The sequence below is a fragment of the Passer domesticus genome, chromosome 2, assembly GCF_036417665.1.
Source record: "Passer domesticus isolate bPasDom1 chromosome 2, bPasDom1.hap1, whole genome shotgun sequence".
Taxonomy (NCBI): Eukaryota; Metazoa; Chordata; class Aves; order Passeriformes; family Passeridae; genus Passer; species Passer domesticus.
This window is the reverse complement of record NC_087475.1, coordinates 13,061,563-13,083,661: the sequence shown is the minus strand read 5'-3', so window position 1 is coordinate 13,083,661 and position 22,099 is coordinate 13,061,563.

Genomic DNA, 22,099 nt, shown 5'->3' with positions numbered 1-22,099 from the left:
ATTACATCTGGATTAATATAATTGATGTCTTCTATTTATTAGTTTATTTTAATATATACTAAATGAAAATCATCAATTCCCATGCCAAATCCCTCTTAGAAAGTTTGCTGATGACAAGCTGGGAGGAGTGGCCTCAGAGTGTTGTGGAGCCCTTCAGAAGCACCTGGGCAGTACTTGTGATTTAGAGTCTGGCCATGGCCACTGCATTCAAGGGATGTGAGCATTGTCCCTGAGCCACCTTGAGCCCAGTGCCCCCTTTGTCTTCCTTCCTCTACCCTTTGCAAGGCAGCCCCATCCTGTGGACATGGCGTAGAGACATGTGGGAATCCATAGGATTAGAGGATTTTAAGAAAGTTGGGAAAAAGAAAGGCCTCAGAGACAGTAAAGATAGTGAAATGCTAAACCAGCAGAAAAGATCTATTGGCAGTAGCGAAGACATGAGAAATAGAAAAATAAAGCTGTGTAGTTTAGCTTTCTAAGTTGCAAAAAGTATATTTTAGTAAATATTTAGAAGGTTAAATATAAATTGGGCTCTATGCTTTGTCTCTTATAAATGAACCATTGTATGAGAGAAAAAGCTGCTATTGTTTTAACCAAAGCTACATGTGCTTCATGTGGTTGGATAGAACTACTGTCAATATGCTTTTACTCTATGAGATTGGCTGAAACTGGGTCTGAGACTGTCTTATAGTATGTTACAACATCAAGTTTCCTTGGCTTGCTGTCTAGATAGCGAGCTGCTCACATCGATCCATTGCCATAGCCATGTAATGAGACTGATGCTGCTTAAATAAACAGCTCATGACACTATTCAGATGTAGTCCCGTTTGTGTCTGTATATAAACAGCCAGCGCCAGAGACAAAGCCCAAGGCTCTAGGGTATGGCTGGCTATGTCCTTTGTCTTTGGAACATCTAGCACAATCTTGGGAACAGCGGAATCCAAGTCTGGGAACAGCTGTATGCTAATAGAAAGTATTAGCAAGAGTTGTCTTGGAGATCATGTTTCCTGATGTACCTTGCACAGCCTGTCATAGCAGTTTCCTGTGGAATCAGACATAAAACATTAAGTATACTTCCACCTGAAAGATAAGACAATACCTACACCTTTACCATGACAGTGTCATAATTCAAGGTACAATACCTCGCATTGCCTCTTACTAACACAAATGCACAGAAAATAGAAACTCCATAAAAGTAAATGTGCATGTTTATATGTTTTGAAGCTTCACTGATAAAGTAGGAAATGTCAGTGTGTAATGACTTCAATACATAATAACTTAGTCCAAAGCACTACTGAATGTTCACTCTCGGATATTTTCACTACATGTCTTTTATCTAACAGATAAACAAGTAATATCCTCAGTCAATGAAGATGGCTGTTTAAAGCTCTCTAATGATGAATTCAAATACCAAGTTATGAGCTGCAGAGGGAGAAATTCAATTGTTGTAACTCGGCAAAGTTATATAACTTGACCTGCAGGTGAAAAACAATTTGAATGTATCGAGGCAGATTAGAAAGTCTGTTCTGTACTCTGATATAAATAATGAGCAGCTATTTTTCAGGCAAAAGGATTTGTACAAAAGATAAAGTAGAACAAAAGAAATGGTTTAAAGCAGTATTAATAATTTAAACAAGGGAAATAGTTTGAAGGTGAACATAAATGGCAAAAGTAATTAAAATATTTAGAGCATCCCTTTCAATAGATATAGGTATGAAATTAAAATATTTTGATATTTATTTTTCTGCCTCTAATGTTTATAGCTGATTATCACAACTGAATTCTTACAATACAACAGAATGCATTTGGATGTACTTGCAAGCAGTTTAGTGGTAGTAAACCATCCTTCAGTACTGCTTAATTTTGGTTTATTATATTTCCTAACTAAGTTATCAATATTCACAGATTATAAAAAAATTAAAATATTTAAATGCATAGGTGTTCCTAAAATAAATATTTTTATGATTTAGCCATAAATAATTTTGCATAATGTTAGAATGTCATCTAGTAGTTCTTCACCATGAAAGAATGTGTCACTGTCCTTTTTTGTACTTGTATGACCAAAAACTTGTGCTGGACCTAAAACATCTCCTTTAGGAAAAAACCTATTTATGATTTCAATACTTAGAATTATGAGTGACTTTCACAGAACTTCTTTATTGTTTTTCTGTTAATCAACACTGTTGAAATCAAATATTGATCTGTCTTCCAACTTATTCTTTTCTCAGTTGAAATTTCACTAAAAAAAGTTAGTTATTGCTTTGTTCAATTAGTCTTGTCTATTGTTATATGTTCTGTCCTCCTAAAATTGTAATCAAATCCGCTTTTAACTGTCTAATAAAACTATTCTACTTAACTCACTATTGTAGTTCTCTGAATCCTCCACAGCACTTCAGCACCTTTTAAAAGGGTGCAAATGAAACTCCATTTCAGGTGTCATCAGAATAATTTCTATACCCATTACTGCAATCTGCAAAATGCTGTCTGTGTGAGTGGGGATCCTGTACTTAGTTGCAAGCAGAGATTTACAACAATCTTTAAATATCAGTATTTTCCAAAATAATATAAATTATGGATAAATGGTACAATCCCCATCTGTATCTGTAAGGCCCTGCAGTTGGGTGCACTAAAGCTTAACCTTCAGTGAAACATATACCAATAAGCCAAGACAGAGCTGTATCTCAGTGTATTCTTCAGCACTGTTGCTTTAATGTCTTGAAGATTCTGGGTGAAAGCAACATGTGCAACTAAGACTAACATTTCCACAAGAAAAATCAAGACGTAAGCTAAAGAATGTAGGTGTCAAATTGACTTATAGCTTCTATATGTAACCTTAAAAGAGGTTTCTTGTAATTTCAATATAGTTGGCATAGGAAAATATTTTTTATTTCAGAATAAAACAAAATGTGTATTTTGATTTGACTTCTGTAGCATGCCTGTGAAATCAAAGTATTTCTTGGTAACTACAAACTTCTATAAAGGGTATATTAACATTCTCAAATAGTAAACATGTCTGCTTAATCAAACAGCACAAGAAATATTCACGTGTCACATTTCTAGGCATAGTCAATGTCAGATACCTTTGAAATTTTCCAAAATTATTTTCAAAAGCTGTCTCACAATTACCAAACAATATAAGCTATTCTGTGTTTATATCACAAACATTTCAGAGACTTTAGTATTGCTTCTTATTTTGAGGCAGTAAGTCTGCTTTTTACTCATGTCAAAATTATAATCTTTACCTAAATGTCATTATCAAAATGACATTTAAAAGTGATGGAAAAAGGATCAGAGGGTATCTAAAGTGTCATTTGATTAGTGGTCTGTGTAAGCAGAAAGAAGCTCTTTAACAATGTTGTGATGTGAGAGGCTCCATTTGTCTTCAAGAGCATGGGAAAGAGCAGACCCTAAAAAGTTGTTAATTTGTTAAAAAAATTTTAACATCTGCATCTGCTTTATAGACTGTTTTATAATTACTAGTGATTTTGGAAAACCCATTGTTAATCTCAAACCAATTAAAGGGTATGACTAGACACATCAGTGCTTAAATTATTATAATTAAGTCAAAGGATGAATAAGAGGAAAATGAAGTATTAAGAATGTTGATGACTGGAGTCAGGCAAGGGATACTTCTCATGAAAAGAACAGCATGACCTAAAATCTGTCTAATTTAAATCTTAAAATTAAGTACCTTATTGGTAGTAATCCTTTGTGGGTTGGCTGTGTATGGTGCTTATCAGTACACATCTCTGAAATTCAGTAGATGCTATTATTACATATCGTACAGGTAAATGAAAACAAAATAATATGAAATAAAATACAATTTAAAAAAAAGAAACAAAACCAACACAAATCCAAACAATCAAAACCTCCCAAAACAAAAAGCTGAGCTCAATTAAGTAAGTGTTTTGATATTTAAGAGGATTCTGGAGGTGTGGTGGTCTAGGGTTTTTTTTTTTTTGTCATTCTATATTTAGGTGCCTGTATCTTCTAATCAAATTATGTTAGTAGAATTAGTTATAGCCCAGAATATGGTTTATTTCACCCTCTTCTAGGGATTAGGTAATAGCTACCATATGATGCCCGTTGATGGTGATTTTCCTGCCAGATGGACAGATACCCTTCCACTGTTGCTACACTTGCTTGTACTAATTCCTACAAAGGGTTAATTATAAAAAGGATTTATTGCAGAAGCTACCACAAAATTTACACATTTAAAAAAAAAATCTGTTTAAATGGATACACAATGAAGAAAAAATAACAGGTAATTTAAAAATCTGCTGATTTAACCAAATGATGCCTCCCTTGCCACACTTTTAATTGAAGACATCAAGGACCTCAGTTTTTTTTTCTCTGCTTCGTTTCCTTCTCATTTTTTCTGCATAGGGGAAAAAAATTGGAATCAGAACATGCTTCATAGATCTCAGCATAGATATAGAGTACATAAAAGAGACTTTCAAGGGCAGGTGGTTTGCCAAATAGCATCCTTTGCAAAACCAACAATATTTTATCTTTTCTGAACTTACAATGTTAATTTGACCCCCAGCTTCCCTTTCTAACTCTTTCAAAGAGAATTTTGTAACGACAAGATAGCTAGAAGTGTCACAGGGATCTTAGTGCTGTAACAGAAAGTGTAGAGCAGTAATGAGAAAGACGAATTAATTTTAAGAGTGTGAAAATTTCTATTCACAGTCGAAAAAATGTTCTGGGGCAAAGATAATTAAAATCCATGTTGTTTATATTTTCATTTGAATTTAATGACAATGCAGCTGGCTTAAACTTTTCTGGAGGGCAAATCTTGGGTATAAATGGTATCCTCAGTATAGGAGTACTGTCATAGAGCAGTCAGAATATTCAAGGGCGGCTGAACATGAAAAAGAGCAAATTTCCTGAAAGTGAAATATAGCCTTGAGAATGCATGGAGTACAACTGGTAAAGAATCAGAATGCAGTGCACTTCCATGTGTGCTGCAGCATAAGCCCAACTGCAAACACATTCTTTTGAAACAAAAAATTAAATAATGTAGAAGCTTGTCCAAAATATTGACACCAAATAAAGGCTTCCTTTTGGCATTTGGGCAATTCTGTTCTCAACCATGCTACACTGGTATTGTCTTTGTCAAATCCAGGTTATTAATACAAATATTCATGGCATATAAAACAGTAGAAATGTGTCAGAAATTATGCAGGAAGTACTAACCTTATGAGATTAATCTGCTAAGTGTCTGAAGATGGTTTTTTAGTTGTTTATTTTTTAAATAAATAAAAATTATCTTAATCCTTATTAAATAATTCTTCTATTTAACACCTTCCAATTCAACCCAAGCAGGTAAATGCTTATTCCTGTTTTGATAACATATTGCTGCAAAGTGAATCCTCATACACTACTGGATGCAATATCAGCAGATGTTACAAACGGTAAGATAACATTTTCTTTTCTTATTTTTTAAAATAAAATTTAGAAATGTAAGGGCCAGGACTGATTTGATGAGCTCCTTTAAAGGGACTTAAGTTTTTTATACCCTGAGGCTGCACATGACAATGTTTTCAGGAGGTTGTACAACATATTTTTAGTCACAAACTTTGGAAAACAATTGTATGTGGCACATTTTTAAATCAAACTTTTACTATCCAACTTTAAGATACCCAGACTTTAAGAGAGGAAATTAGGAGAAAAAGAGAAAGCTGACAGAGAGCAATTAATACTCATTGCTCAAATTCCAGTGTAATCTAGCTGCTTGCTGAGATTATATAAATATACACGTAAGATAAAACTGCACACATAGTGAATACTTTATTAAGATTAAAAATAATAATAAAAAATATGGTTCCTTTTCAGAGGAGTAATAATCATTAAACTAAACCAAAAGGAGAAGTCTGTCAGCATGGATAGATCAGAAGAATTCATTGCTTTTAATGAGTGTAAACTTACACTCACCATCATATAAACAGTGAGAAATACAAATACATGCAACCTTCAGAACACTGAAAATAATTTCATAAGTTATATACAAGAGGTGACTTGCAAATAATGGAAATTAAGTAGCAACTTCATGAATACTGGAAAATAAACCTGTGGAGTTGCAAGGATAACAAATGAGGTGCATTATTCCTAGGTACCATTGCTGCTGAAGATCTAGTAATGAAAGATATATCTTAGATTATTTTCAGGAATTGGAAGACTTTCTACTTCCAAAGTTTCCTGGGGTGTGTGGGAATTAAATAATGGATTATTTGAAGTATTGATGACTAATTTTGATTCTACAAAAAATTCTTTCTTCACTAAGAATAAACCTTATGCTAAGTGTGAAATTTTTTCTATCTTATACAATAGTCAAGGAGGTAGAAAACTTGAAGGTAAGTTAGATAAACTAGCTCAACCAATACCCTCATAGTCTTTACTAGTATAAATCAACCTAACTCTCATGGAAGGAAAGATCAATCCACACAAATTCATTCTCTTTCTAGACAAATCAGTTTCTTAAATAAAGTTACTCGCTTCTCTCCTTTTTTTTTGTCTTAATGTGTTACAGTAGAACACATGCTAGCTCTAAAAGTGGAGTTACAATTCTAATGTTTTTTAAACATATTCTCACTATATTTTGATTTTAGTCCTACAAGCACTAGTTGCTTAAACAGTTAGTTTAATTTCCTCTCATGCTAAAGAAACCCTGTTGTAATTAGTTCTGAGTTGTGGTTTAATGCCAGTGGGCAGCTCTGACCATGAAGCCTCTTGCTCACTTCCCTACAGTGAAATGGGGAGACAACTAGAAGGGTAAAAGCCTTGTGGATTGAGACAAAGAAAGTTTAAGAGGCAAGGCAAAAAGCTGCATGCTCTATCAGAGCAAAAGAATGGATTAATTCACCACTTCCCAGGGGCATGCAGGTGTTCAGGAAAGCAGGGCTCTGTCACAATTAACAGTGACTTGGGAAGCAAGAAGCCAAACACCATGGCACCCAATGTCCCTTACTTCAGTCACCTTCCTTCTGTTTATGGGCTGAGCAGGACACCAGACACCACAGAATGTATCCCTGTGCTCATCTGGGCTCAGCTGCCCCTGCTCTGCTCCCTCCTCACTTCCTGTGGTGATGGTGGGAAGACAGAAAAGGCCGGAACTGTGCAAGCCCTGCTCAGCAATAACTAAAACATCACCGTGTTATCAGCGCTGGCTTGGACGCAAATCCAAAATATGACACCACATGGTCTGGTGCATGGCAAATAACTCAGCCAAAACCAGCACATAAGGAAACATGATTTTCTGTATAGAATACCAAGCTCTGGAACAGACACACTCCCAGTGGAATTGCTATGGGTACATCTGTGTGCAGTGACTAAAAGTTTTAATGGTTTAGTGAAAGACCATGAAGTGATGCAACCTTTTAATTAGCAGCTTTGCTAACTGGAAAGAGTATTAGCAAATCTGAAATAAAAGATACACCTGTTTTTGTGTGAGAGTTTAAAAATATAGATTATGACCAATGTTTTTTCTCTAATAATAAAATGTATAATTTTGTAAGAGAAAAATGTTTTTAAGTAATGCATTGGATATTTTCAGAAACTACAGAAAGTTAGTTTCCTATTCGTGGTATTCCTTGTTAGTATACATATCTGACAACTCTATGCCACTTAAAGGTTAATAAATCTGAGAACATGCTCATAACTATATTTTCATTAAATATTTAATATACTGGCTTCTAATAAATTTGTTGAGTAGTTACATTCCCAAGTATTTAGTAAGGAAAAATACTTCCATATTTAAGTTTTAAAGACAATACTCATTTCCAACAGAAGTTAAGAGAAGATATGAGGATTGATGCCCCTGTCACTTAGAGCCAGGACTTTGCAATGTCTGTAAGGAAACACCAGAAAGCAAACAAAGCATGGATAATTTAATAGGAAAATAAAAGAAAGAAAATGGGGGTTAACTGCTTTTTAAATACATAACAAAGACACACATTTTGCAATGGGGGACACACTACTGGCACCAAAGATGCACTTTACCAGTCCCCAGTACAACTTTTTATGCCCTGTGTCCCGCATGCATAACACCCGTGTGCCCTTTCACTCTGTTGTGATTGGTCAATGCACATCAGCATTCCACACAACATTCTCCTTCAATGCTGATCACCTGTCTTACACAGCTGCAACTTATCTGGGGTGAGATTGCCTGCAGCACTATCTCTGTTCTCTGACAATCCATTCTCCCACAATTTTGAAGCTAGGAAATGGTGGAGGTTCTATTTTTCATTATTATGTAGTGTAATTTTGATTACTACTGTTGGATTTTTCACTTCAGAATCCTGTCAGAACACAAATTTCTTGAGTGTGTGTCAGAGCACACATTTCTTCTTATTTTTAGCAATTTGACTCTAAGATAAGCAATTAAAGTTGTTAAACTCTTCACCAGCTGCTCACATAACAGTATTATTTTTTAGAAATGGCCATTGTTTTATATTAGTATGCAAGATATTCAAAAGTGAATGACCTGTCTCTCCCCAGAATTACTTTAAATCCAGATCTAACTAAATCACCATTTTATAGTCCTAATTAGAGAAAATAATTTGTTATTTACATATAACAAGACATGCGCTAAAATTATATTAATTCTTACATTCAAGTGTTTTCAGCAAGGCAAAACAGATGTTTAAAGTTATTAATACAGTATAAAATCTATTTAGAGCAGGTTTTCTAAGTTGATTCTTTCTACTCCCTTTCCAGAATAAGAGGCACTTTTATTAAAATTGCACACTCCATAAAATCTTCATTAAATCAATATATACTTATAAAATTATTGTTATTAATATTATTAGTAATGATAGTAATTATAGCAGTATTATATAAAATAAAAGCGCATCTTTCTAAAGGTATTTTTATGTTTTTTTGAGAGCCCTTCATTTTTTTGGCCTTAAAATTATTCTGAAATCTAAGAGGTCTGTTGCCCCCCAGTTCTGTTATATAACTTTCTTGCACAGCTGAATATATGACAGATACTAACCTTAATATGACATGAAGAGCTCTACTTTCTTTCTTCATTAGTTTATTGCATACATGTGGAAGTGTTGCTATAAGCTTTACCAAATTTTATTTCCATTTTCATTCTAATGGACAATTCTCTTCTAAGAGGTAGCAGAAGAAAAGATGTTAATTAGCTTTTTGCTTGTGTTTTCTGAGACAAAATGTACTTGCAGAAACCAGCAGCTCATTTCTTTAAACACTAAGATAAGCCATGCATTTTACTTTGAGCCTAAGATTGTGGCATGTAGCAGGAGAAAAATTAAGAATACAACACTTCCATGAGCAGTAGAGCCAGTGATTCACTATCTAATCTTCTCCTTTAGAATAAGACCTCTACTTAAAAAGAAATGAATAATTTCAAATAATTTTTCAGTACAGCTTTCTTACACATAAACTCATATTGGTGTCTGAAATACAAAACATATATAATATATATAACCAAGGTACTTCCCATTATAAAATGTAATTATTCAATAATATCCATTGCAAGTATTATATAATATCCATTGCACATATACAAATTATATATATAGAAAGATACATTACTATTATATATATTATCACTTTGCAATTTTAAAAATTATTCTCAAGTGTAAACTTGTAAAAACAAGTGTAAGTGAAAATTAAAGTGAATTCCTTAAATAAGTTGGTTCCTGAGATTACCCATTATCTCAAGTTGATAAAGCATACAAAAGAGTTAGAAATAATATAGGTTTTATTTTGCTTAAAATGAGTCTGTTGTTTAAAGTAGAATAATCCATACTTGGCAAAAGGATTGCCCAATTAACCAAATACTCTATTACCACTTCTAGAAGGGTCCATAGACCACAATTGCTGGAGATCGTTATATTTTTTATTATCTTTTCCTGCTTGATTGCAATGCTGTTGCTGAAAGTGACAGGAAAGTGTCAGCCGTTCTTATCCTAAACTTATTCGAGAATAGTTCCCTTGATAAACATATAATATCATGGAAATACCTCATCAGCTTCTTTAGATAGTCATGGCTACACATACATAGTCATTCATTGCATAATAAAAAAGAAATCAATTGCTTATGATTAATTTCAGCCTTAATTAAACTTTTAAGCTGAAAGACTTAAAGCTACCAAGCATTCAAAGTTATTTACTCTTCATAATTCATCAAGCCTTGATTGACTAGTTCTCCAGTCTTATAATGGGATTGTGATATACACTTAAGTGAAAAGAAAAATAAAATTTTGGATAGGAAATATACTGGTAATATTGTCACAATGGCAATTAAACTACCATGAGAAAATAATCATTCCTCACAAATGAGCAGATAAATCAATCAAAGAAATTTATATATCAATCAATCTGATGGATATTCAATAAATAAATAATTGTCCTTTTGAATGAAGGACAAATACTTCAGCCCAAAGGAATATTAGTTACTTAAGGACAGTGTAGTTGCACTAAATATTGAATAAAAAACCTCATAGACTTAAATTTATGAACAATTAAGCTTCTGTGAAAAAGTTGTACATGAAGTCGAAATACTGATGACATTTTCTCAGAAAAGACATTTTCTCTTTTAAAAAAGCCAGATCATTCAGCATTTTCATTCATTTTTGCTTGATGTCAAAATTCAAAATTACATTCATACAGGAGCTATAGAGCTGAAATTAGTTTACAACCATTTGGCCCTGTATGCTTTCACCAAATGCAATTATTATTCAGTGTTCATTTACCTAAGTGATTGAACTTGCCAGCAGCAAGGAAGGAAAGAGCACAAGGCTAGACCTCCAGCAATCATACAAACTACTTTTAAAATTAGTAGTCAGAATTACTATTCTTCAGTGACTAGAAAAGCTAGAACTCTAAATGAAAACTCTTAAATAAAGAACGAAAAATCCCACTGAAATGTACTGAGAATAATATTTTAAAATTTCTAAACCCATTTTTGACAATTCATCCACAAGTGTTTTGGAGAGATCAGTTGAGTTAATTAAACCTACAGGAAAAGACAAGAATTTTTTTTCATATTGTCTGAAAGAGTTGTGACGGAACTTATTGAAGTTACTTCTACTTTAGCAGCAGTCCAAATGACTCCAACTATATTAAATAAAATTATTATAAATGAATGTATAAATACACTTTCTGCTCATTTAGAAATATTAACTCCATATTTTTTAAATTTTGCACACACAAAAGTTTAACCTATAGTTTCTTAAATCTATTTCATTTTTCTTATACAGCATCTTCCTTTTCCTCTCTAGCATTGATAGTTTGTCTTCCAAAAGACTCTTCACTCATTTTGTGTTCAAAATTAATACCTGCACTCATGCTCATATATGATAACTTACTTAGGCTTCACACAACTATTTGCCACTAATATAAACAATTTTTGATTGTATGTCTAAAAATATTTTAATTAATTTTGTCTAAAACTAGCCAAAACAGTTATTATTTTCTATTTGATAATTTTCTACTCTAATATACATTATTCCTAATCCTATCCACCTACTTTGAATTTCCATGAACACCCTAAAATATTAAAAACAGCACAGAGGAGATTTGGGCCTTGGATTTTTTTTTTCTAGAATAAAAATTTTCATTCCAAAATATACTTTTGTTCCAGTTTGCATCATAAGTCAGAAAATTCTTCAATAGAAACTACTAGAAATAATCTAAATTATATCTGTTAATATGGAATAATTGCAACTTTATTTTCAAATATTAGCTCTAAACCCAGAAAAAATAAGTGTTACTGAAACAAATTGCTAGAGCAATGGAAAATATACCTGAACTCAAAACATTCAAAATAAAATTTTAGATCTGAGAAAAATGGGATTTTTTTTCCTAAAACGTGTGTATATTTCATCAACTATTTGCTGAATTCTACTTGTAACTAATTTTTAGACAACATTCAGCTTGCATATTGTAGATGGTTTGAGCTGCCTCTTCAGATGTTTCTTCAATAGTAAGGAGCAAACTGCTGTTGTAGTATTCTGCCTCTTTCTTTTCCACTAACAATAAGTATCAGTAGCCAAACATGGACTAATAAAAATAAGAATAATTAACTTTCGTCCCTAAATTCTCTCTTGCCTTTCTCTCTCACTGATATTCCCTCTATCAGATCTTGCATTCACAAACTGTCCTTTCTGTTGTCTTTCCACAATATATTGGTTTTTACCATCTTTAATTTTTTTAAGAAATATTTGGAAAATCATAATTATGTTTCTGAGTTGCTCATGATATCATTTTACAATTTAAATGGAGTAGTTGTGAACAAAGGGGAAGAGAGGGGTTCCTTGCCATATTTAGTTCTTGCTATTATCTTTGCTTCTATGCTCTGTCAAAAGTTTTAGAACCAGGTGCAACAATACTGGGCTAAGGTCTTCTCATAAAACATTCATTTTTCTGAATACTGTTTTCTCCTCTCATCCTTGGGCTGCTCCTGTTTCATGCCTTTTCTAGAGGTTTTCTGCTTATTCAGGATAACCTCAGGCATAGTGTGAAAATGACGTTTCAGCTGAAGCTCTGCTGCTTAGGCAAATTTAAGAAGCCTCAAACTGTGAATATTCCACCCCTCTGCTGTCTGTCATAATTTGCATCCTCAAATCCCCTCTTCACCTAACAATTTTCCTGAGTATACTTATGCATACAGTAGTTATTTTTCTTATTTTTTTTTCTGCAGCAGAATAAAGGTACCTTTATTTGCATGTACAGGAGAAACAGTGTCCTCTGTCTGACATCTAAAAAATGACCATTCTGTCATCTGCTCTGCTCAGTTTCTAATTATTGGTATACAAATCACAAGACATCCATTTTGCAGCTTTCCACCTGAGCTTTCCTCTTTTCCTTTTGCATCTTTCCTCTTGGATTGAAACTGTTGAGGTGTCATGAGTCTCTGTGTGTGAAAACAAAACTATGAGGAGTTCTCTGTTCTTTGTTTCTTTCTTTTGGAAAAGAGTGCAGAAAAAGGATTTGAGAATGCTCACCTAGAAAAGGGGAACAGTAATTTCAAGACTTTGGTCACCCCAATACAAAGTGACAGATTTCGGATGAAAACATTTTCAGTGTTATTAGAAGAGAGATAACACCAGCACGTATCTTAACCTAGCTGCTTCCTCTGCTCACCTCCATTTGCTTTCAAATGAAAAAAAAAAGCATGAACACATCACTATGACTGTCAAAAAGCCCTATTCACAAAATTATGAAGTGCATTAAGTTTTCGCTCACCTGAAAAACAGCAAAATTTTGGGATCCTGGAAGCTCTAGATAGGCTGGTCCCAGACAGCTCCCACTTGGGTCTTCTCGTGGGGCTTCATGTGCTTACCCCACAGTCCAGGAGTGCACATCAGCCCCTGTCCCACAGCAGGGACGATCTCCACCCTGATCCCTGAGGTGTCACTTGGATCCTCTGGACTGGGCATGGCAGAGGCTGCTGGATGCTCACAGGTGCCTGGCCAGCTCTGGAGTCAGCCTCACTCCTGCTCCTGGGCAGGATCTTCAGCTTTGTTTATTACAGCAGCTGGAAAAGTGATGTTAGGGTCTTCTGCAAGTACCCTTTAGGGAAGTCACTCTGGAAAGCAACAGCCATCAGTGCAGAAACACACGCGCGTAAAACCAAAAACATCTTCAGATATTAGGTTTTGATTCACAACTCTAGGTGAATCAGGGTCCTGAAGAGGATTATATTGAGTCAATATATTTAGGATGAATATATTAAGGATGAATAATTTTAATATTTATCTTAGAAATGCTTCCATAATTAAAGAAGTGAATGTATCACCCGTTTTTCTCATATTTGTATCATTATCGTTCCCTGAAAGTGTCCACAGAAAATCAACATTTTCTTTAGCAATAACCTGTTCAGCCTTTTTTAGGTTTTATGGAATGCAAATTTACTTTTTATTGTCTTGGACAGTCATTGAAATGCTTTCTAATGGAAAAATAACACACATATCCAATTCCTTTCTGCAATGCAGTATGTGTACTATGTGCTCATCTAAAAATGAAGGAAAGTTTACACTTAAATTTATGTGTGAGAAAGATATCTAAGCTCATTTAATCGTGGCTAAATCCACAGGGCTCAATTCTGGGGAGAAAAAAGAAAAACAGAAAAATGACAGGAAGCAGGATCTGGGGAGTTCTTAATTCTGCCACAATTCAAAACTAGAATAGGATCTCCCGATTTGGAATTTGTATTCCTGTCAAATAATTTCTATTATTAGATTTGGATTTTTTGTTAAGTGTAAAGGCATTTTGAAGAAGAGAAGGCATGAAAACAAAGGATAGGCAAAGGGGAAAAAATCCTAAAAAACAAAGGTAAAAAATGCAGTTCACATGGCAACATAAGCATAAATATGTTTATTTATTTGTCTTATTGTATTAACTGCTGCAAATTAATTACTACATAATTACTGCTTCATGTAATGTCTTGTTCTCAAATCTCTAGTGGGCTGAAGCCCCTTTAAACATGTTTTACATACAACCTGAAGTTAAACCTGAAGTTACCCAAACAACAGGAATAGGTAAGTGCTGCTCTGATTTGGGTGATGAGAATGCTGGAACTTGTGCCTGCTTTGGTGCTCACCATCATGGAATTCCTGGTCCACAGCTGTGTCATTTGTGGTACAAAATGTAGCCAAGGCTGTTCCCTGACATTTAGTGTCAAGAAATGTCTCACATTTATACTATTCACTTCCTTCTTCTCCCAAATGAGGTGTGTTCACCCAAACTGCCCTGAAGTTCTATATTTCTAAGGGTAACCTTGAGACAGTGTTTTACTTCTTGTAGAATGTAATATCGATTTCGGTTTAGAATAAAAATATATTATTGTTTGTCAAATAAATGACAATCTAGGAGAGGTAGAAACAAATTGTACATTCAGTATCTGAAAGTATTGCGAGAATGAATAATGTACAGACAGATTCTGAAACCTTTGTGCATAATGAATAAGACTCAATTCTTTTATTCACCAAGTCATGTAACTAATTTATTGGAGTTCTTTTAATACATAATACTACTCAAAGTGAATGCAAGATGATGATTTGTATAATAAATTATAAAAACATAGGTTTAGTAGCTTCTACCTTTAAAATTTGATGAATATATTTCAGCAAGTTTGCAGATGTTACAAAATTAGATTTAGTTGGTGCACCAGATGGTTGTCTTTCAATTCAGAGGAGCCTTGACAGGCTTGGGAAAAGGGGCCAGTAGGAACCTCCAGAACTTCAACAAAGGCACAAACCAAGTCCTGCCATGGAAGGAATAAAGCCAGGCATCACTAGAGCTTGGCTGAAGAGCAGATTTGCAGAGCAGCACCTGGTGGACACCATGTTGACCATGAGGCAGGAATGTATCCTTGCAGCAGCAAAGGCAGCAGTATCTTCTGTCACATTAGGCAGAGGGTTACTAGCAGGTTGAGAGAGATCATCCTTCCTCTCTGTTCTACCCTGCTGGGCCATTTTTGTTTCCCGTGCTGGCCTTATCTTCAGGATAAGGCAGGCACTGACATCATGGAGCAAGCTCAGCAGCTGGCCGTGAAGATGATTTTAACAAGATATATATAATTTGCTATTCTTTTTTTTTTTTCAATTGCTTCCTTTAATACTAACATAATTAATATTAAACAGTGTTTACATTTTCATTAACAGATACATTTATCTGTGTGTGTGGGTACAATTTCACATCATACCCTGGAAAATAAAAAATACATTAAAAATAAAGTTTTTGATGGATTTTGCCTTTTAATATGATAATTATGAAAATACTTAGGAAGGATCATAACAATTTCCTTCTAACACTGAACAAGTAACTTTAAAGGCATGTAGAATTTTTCTTAAATTATGCCTATTGGTATGTCCCTCTACACATTCTTTGGAATAATTAATTTGTCTCACCAACATTGTTAGCAATAAGCCTTCTGTATATCATCAATAAGAGAGCTACATTTCCTGCTGGAAGTGATTTATATGAAAACTTAGTCCAATTATACAGCTCCTCTTCCATCTAGAAATCACTTAAGTTGCTGTGTTCTGCAAGGTTAAAAATACATGCTGATTGTGCTGTATCTTTCAGATATTTTCTGATGATAAAGAGAATTTATGCAGCCAGAACAGTATATCAAAAATTAGAAATCTGCTTTTATAGATACACGTTCATGGTTGTATAGCAAACTGCACAGTACTCGGATTCAAGAATGGTCAATCACATTGTCCCCTTACTGTAATGCACCCCAGGATTATATTAGGAAAATGAGCAATTCCTGTAGGAAAAAGAAAATTACACAAATTACTTTCTTGCCTCTGCAATTCTCTGATTAAATTTTTAAAAAACCCCAAACAAATGCAAATAAGTACAAGTTCTCCAGCTCTATATGATAGACTTCTAAAATAACTTGAAAATCTGTCCTCATCTCTGCAAGGCACTACTGGGCAAAGTCCTGTAACCCAGTTTCCTCAGTTCATCTCTCCAAATAAATTTGGTAGTTACTTTTTTTCCACTGCAAAAAGTAAGTTTTGACAGTAATTTTCTCAGGTTTTCATCAGCCCATTCAGTAGTTGTGCTTACAAATTTCACAGCTCATCCACAGCTGAGACTCTTTTCACATTTCCACTGTAAATCTAATAAGAGAATCAGAGGTTAAGTGTCTTTCTGTACACTTACATGAGAGTAGGAAGAACATCCATTATCCAGGAGGACACTGCAATATAATCTACTCCACAGCACAGCAACCAAAACAATCATTTCATTGATTTTTGTAAATGACGTCTTAAAAAACATGTGTTCAGTTCTGCTGGTAATGTATTATCTAACTTCCTCAGATCTCTAGGTGAAGGCTGTATTGAACATTTCTCATCAGAGGGATTCATTCAATAGTGACAGAAGTATATGACAGCAATTGAATACAAATACAACTTCAGGGCCTATGCAAATAGGTGACATTTATTGAACTTGACATGTCTAATAGTAGGAACACTTCACTGTGTTTGTTGGCCTTATAGTTATTGAAATCTTTAATAATTAAACTTTCCGTTGTCTGTTCTTACTTTATCTCTATAGTTTTACATGAAAACTGTAGATACGAGGAAGAACTGCAAGGATTCTTATTAAAGAGACTGAATGTGTCAAACCAAGAGATCACAGGGAAAAATGAATATCCTCTGCATTTGGGTTTGTTTACGAGAGACTCTATAAGGGCAGAAAAAGAATATTAAAATGCACAAAGGGCTTTGTACACTCTCTTCATGCATGCACTTGTGGTGCATGCTAAGGCACAGAAAGCTTTCTGAATAAAAAAAAATAGGTGCCTTAAGATCTGTCTGTTTTTTATAATTTATTCTCTATTTAAATATAACATGTTAAATGTATCCCTAATAATATCACCTTTGAAGAAAATACTTAAAAGCAAGAAAATGGAGACAAGATGTCCCAGAATTTACTGTTGCAAATATTGACCCAGGCTCAGATTTATACATTTTTTCTCTTCAGTCCTTTTCATTAAATTCTGTATGGTTGCATTTTCAGGCATTATCCATACCATAACACTTATTTCTGTCCCTTCTTCAACATGATTAAATTCTGCTGCACAGAATTATATGGTTGTGTTGTATTTGAGTTAATTTTTGTTGTTCTTGTGAGCAACTGCAGGAGTGGATATAAGAAAAGGGCCTTCATTTGCCAGCTACAGTCCACCAGATTTTCCTGTAGTGCTTCATTTGAGTAAGGATACTGAGGAAAAACAGACCTAGCAGTGATGTGGTTCAAGTCTGGGATATTTTCTGGTTTGCTTTATTTTTCATTTTTCTTTGATATTAGGAAATCCCCTACATACTCTGGATGATCTTTGGAGTTTGAAACAGCCGTTAAAAATTTACAGGTATTCTAAGAAAGAAAAGATTGCAAGCACAATGATTTCTTCTTTTTCAGGGACTCTGACATGGTGGCATTACCATAGTAGTCCACTGTTGACCTGCAGCTTTGAGACAGCACTAAATAATTGAAATCAATATCTTAACAAAATATATTTGTATCTACCAATTCAGTGAAGACATAATTGCAATTGTTGTCTGGACAGGGGTTAATGAAAAATTTCAGAATATATACTGGGTAAATTCAATCTTTTCAAGTCAGTCTACCAAAGGGAAGTCAGAAGCAAAGGCTCTGGAAAGACACGTGCAGGAAAAACTAAATTAAATTAAATTATTCTACTAAAATGTTTAATGAGGCATACTCTTTAACATGAAATGTTGAACATTTATGTTGCCATATCTATGGTTAAACCAAGGAAACTATTTCTAAAATTACTTTATCTTGCTATAGGAATTAGGAGATAATATTTTTTCTTATACCATAAGAAAAAACCCAAATTGGTATTTTTTCAAGCAGATAGTTTTACCTAGCTCACCAAAGGTTACAGTGATGTTGGTAGAAGCACCATGTCTGTTAGTTTGTTTTAAGGACTCTGTGGGATACCGTGTGTACATCTCTGATGGCAAAAAGAGCCAGACTAGTGCTGGCTTCTCTGAAACATCCACTCCATGGGACTCCAATGTGTTCCTTCACAGGATACTGTAATAGCCCTAGAAATAAACTTGTTATTGGTATAGATATTCACACCCAGACACCCATACACAACCATGCACACCCACACAGATTAATTGAAACAGAAAGATGGCCGTTCCATAAGTCAAAAAATTGAGAAGACACTGTTCTTCTCCAAATTTCCACTCCTAAACACAGGTCCCAAAGACTTAATGGATACTGTTATTAACAGCTTCCAAACCCATAAAACTGGTGATAACTTTTGTTTTAGTGAAGAACATTTCTGTTATCCAGAACAAAACAGCAGTTCAGACTATCATATACACATTGTCATTCTGAATGCATCCACTATACTGATGACACATTTATCATTCTCAAGAAGAGAGATAATGAAAACATAAACTTCAAAGTCTCACTTATAAAAATGTTTTCACATCTTTGTGATACATTCACTGAGATAAGCTTTGGAAACATTGTGGGTTTGTTTGATATTTTTAATTAGTTTTTTTAAGCCATCATCATAAAATGGATCTTGTAATTTTTTTTTAATTTTTTTTTTTTTTAGTGTGGTGGAATTTGCTTTTTTGGGTTTTTTTTGTTTGTTTCTAATAAAGTTTTTCAGGACAATATCTTTTAAGTTAAGACAATATCTTTAAGTTATCCTGAAGTATAGTATAATGAAGGCATATAAATACTGAATATTCAGAAATAGAGGTGATGTGTATTCTTGAGTTCTGGGATAAGTTTTTTTACAATGAATTATTAAAGTACCCTAAATTCATCACTGTTTTGTAACTATGACTTCAGTAAATTTTCAACACTGTATATGATTAGTGTATCCCCCTTTTTTTTTTTTTTTTTTTTTTTTTAATCTCCTGTTCTTAAATATACTTGTCATCTCAGGTGTTCAAGACAAAATGGACAGATCAAATATATAGGTCAAATTTTCCATCTCTTTTATCTTGAACATGTACAAAAAAATCTGTTACACTTCACATTTCTAGTCCTCATGAATTTAATGACTTAGATGAACTTTAATCTGATACCACTGTAATTCCTTGTTTCACATTACTTTTCTGTTATACATGTTCATTCTACAGATATATCTGGTGGAAAAAAATCTATAGAAATTTTAGGGGAGGGTTCATCTACTTGTATTATCTTCTTTCCTCCCTGTAGAGTTTTTCTCTCAGTATTCACATATAGTTTATCTAAATCACAGTCTTAGTGTCCTTATGCATGCTACAATTGTTTACAGAATTACCCAAAGTAATACATGATTTTCAGAACCTCTCTGATTTAAATATTCCTCATAACACATTGTGCTAAAGTAAGAATTTTACCAGAATTTTGATTTGTGAGAGAAAGCTATTTTATTTTTTTTTTCTGTGTTTATTTTGAACTCTCTTGTTTATATTAATCTTCCAGTAAGATTCAATCTCACTGTAGCCAGATGTGATCTGTTTGGTTACCATTAGTGACACCCATTTAGAATTTGACAAAAACTGCTACAAATGTGTCTCATATCTCAGTATGGGTCTCCCTACTTTACATTTGGAAATTCTTTGTCTATAAACATTGGATTATAAAGAACAATTTCAAAAAATCCTAGTGTGTAGAAGATTCATCACATATCATTATTTTAATCACATATATATTGTATATACAAGATAATCTGTATATAAGAGCAAAGGTGCAGAATCTGCTTTGCCAGATATATGATTTATTCCTAGTCCAACTTTAAGGGTTTTTTTTAAAGAATAATGATGCAAAAGAAATAGTTGAAGCACACTTATAATTATGGGAATAAGGATTGCCTTTGTGAATATTCTGTTTCATAACTATTTTCACAGATAAACAAACAATCATCTAAAATCTGAATAAAGATATTTTACTTCTCTGAGGATTTATAACCTCCAACAGTTTTAATAATTTTCTTTAACATATGATACATTTTATGGGTTTAATTAAAATGTAAATTTTCATCTTTTGTCTAGTCTTTGTGAGTAAACAGTAGACAGATTGTAAGCAAATACTGAATATTGTAATACCAACTTGTAGATATTTTTTCCATTTAAAAAATTCCCAAATCACAATTCTAATTATCAAAGCAAGGTATGAAATGCATGAATGAGTAGAACTTATATGTGGGGTTTTTCCATAGATATATTGTGTTGCTAAATAGTTAAATAGCATGAAGAGACCAGAAAAAAAGCTGCTTCTTTCTCATAAATGTTTAGGAGTGTTATTCTGGCCAATGAGGATTTTCTGCCATTTAGTCAACTGCCCAAAACATTTAATGAAATGCATGAGTTTATTATGATGATATGTTTCATTATTAAAATACTTAGTTCTCCTAAAGGAGCATTTTTTACCTTGTTTAGATTCTTTGCACTGAAATATCTTTGAATGGTGTTTTGCAAACTCCTTTTGACTTCTTCCAGTCTGCAGGGCTTTTTCTTTTTCCTCCAGAGTTAAGTAATACTATTCTGACCTATTTATGAGTGCTATTAAGACCTACTAATAATTTTATGCTTCCTTCTGTATCAAATATTTCAATCAGAATTTTGCATGAACTATGCCAGAGACAAATGAGACCAAATAGTTTTTATGTGTAACTTCATCTCTCTTTACCAAGCAATATTCATTTTGTTGTATAAAATAGAACTATGGTGGGAAAATATGAGTCCCACCACAGAAAATGTAATGCCAAGCATTTGTCTGTTAGGGAATAAGAATTCAAATTCCCTCTGTCACTGGAGAGAATGTAACCTTTTCTCCCACATCCCAGCTGGACTACTAAAATTTTTATTAAGAAAAATAGACACAGTTTTATCTGACAATGTGGTTGTGGGGATTGGGGCTTTTCCCTCTTTTTTAGTTCCTTCTTTTTTCAGCTCCTAAAACTAATTTTGTGATTCATGTGGGCCAGTCTGGGATTGGAGGTGACTTGGGATATGCCTTGCTGAAGGATTTTAAGGAAATCATGTTCTAAGTGTTCTGACCATCATACCAAAATAAATATCTTCAGGTGCCAAAATCCTTACGAGGGAAAAGTCAATTGCCTACATACTGTAGTTTCCTGAAACACCAGATGGCATTTGATTGTGGTTTTATTCATTTCAATATATGGGAATTTAAGCAAGATGAGGGGGTATAAACTGTCTTACAGATTTAGCAATGGTCTTCTTTAATAGAATGTGCATGTTTAGGTTTTGATATTCTGTTTGACCAAAATAAAACAAAGATGAAAAGAAGATATAGAAATGTTTCAGTTCCTGTTAGATTTTAAGGCTGAAATTTAGATCAAAGAATTTTATCCTGGAGTAGCTTTATTCTTGTATCTGCAAGTTATCCAAAAGAAAGAAAAGAAAATGAAAAAATATCTCCCAGACCTATTCAGAGTTGGCCTTTACTATTTTGGAGCCTATTTTCTATCATGGGATCTGAGAACAGAAGATATTTTTAAGAGCTGCTGTAGAGAAAGAAAATATCTTAGAGTAATAATAAACATTGAAACACAGTTAAAATATGTGTGACTACCACTGATGCAGAGGCCTACTCCTTCTCA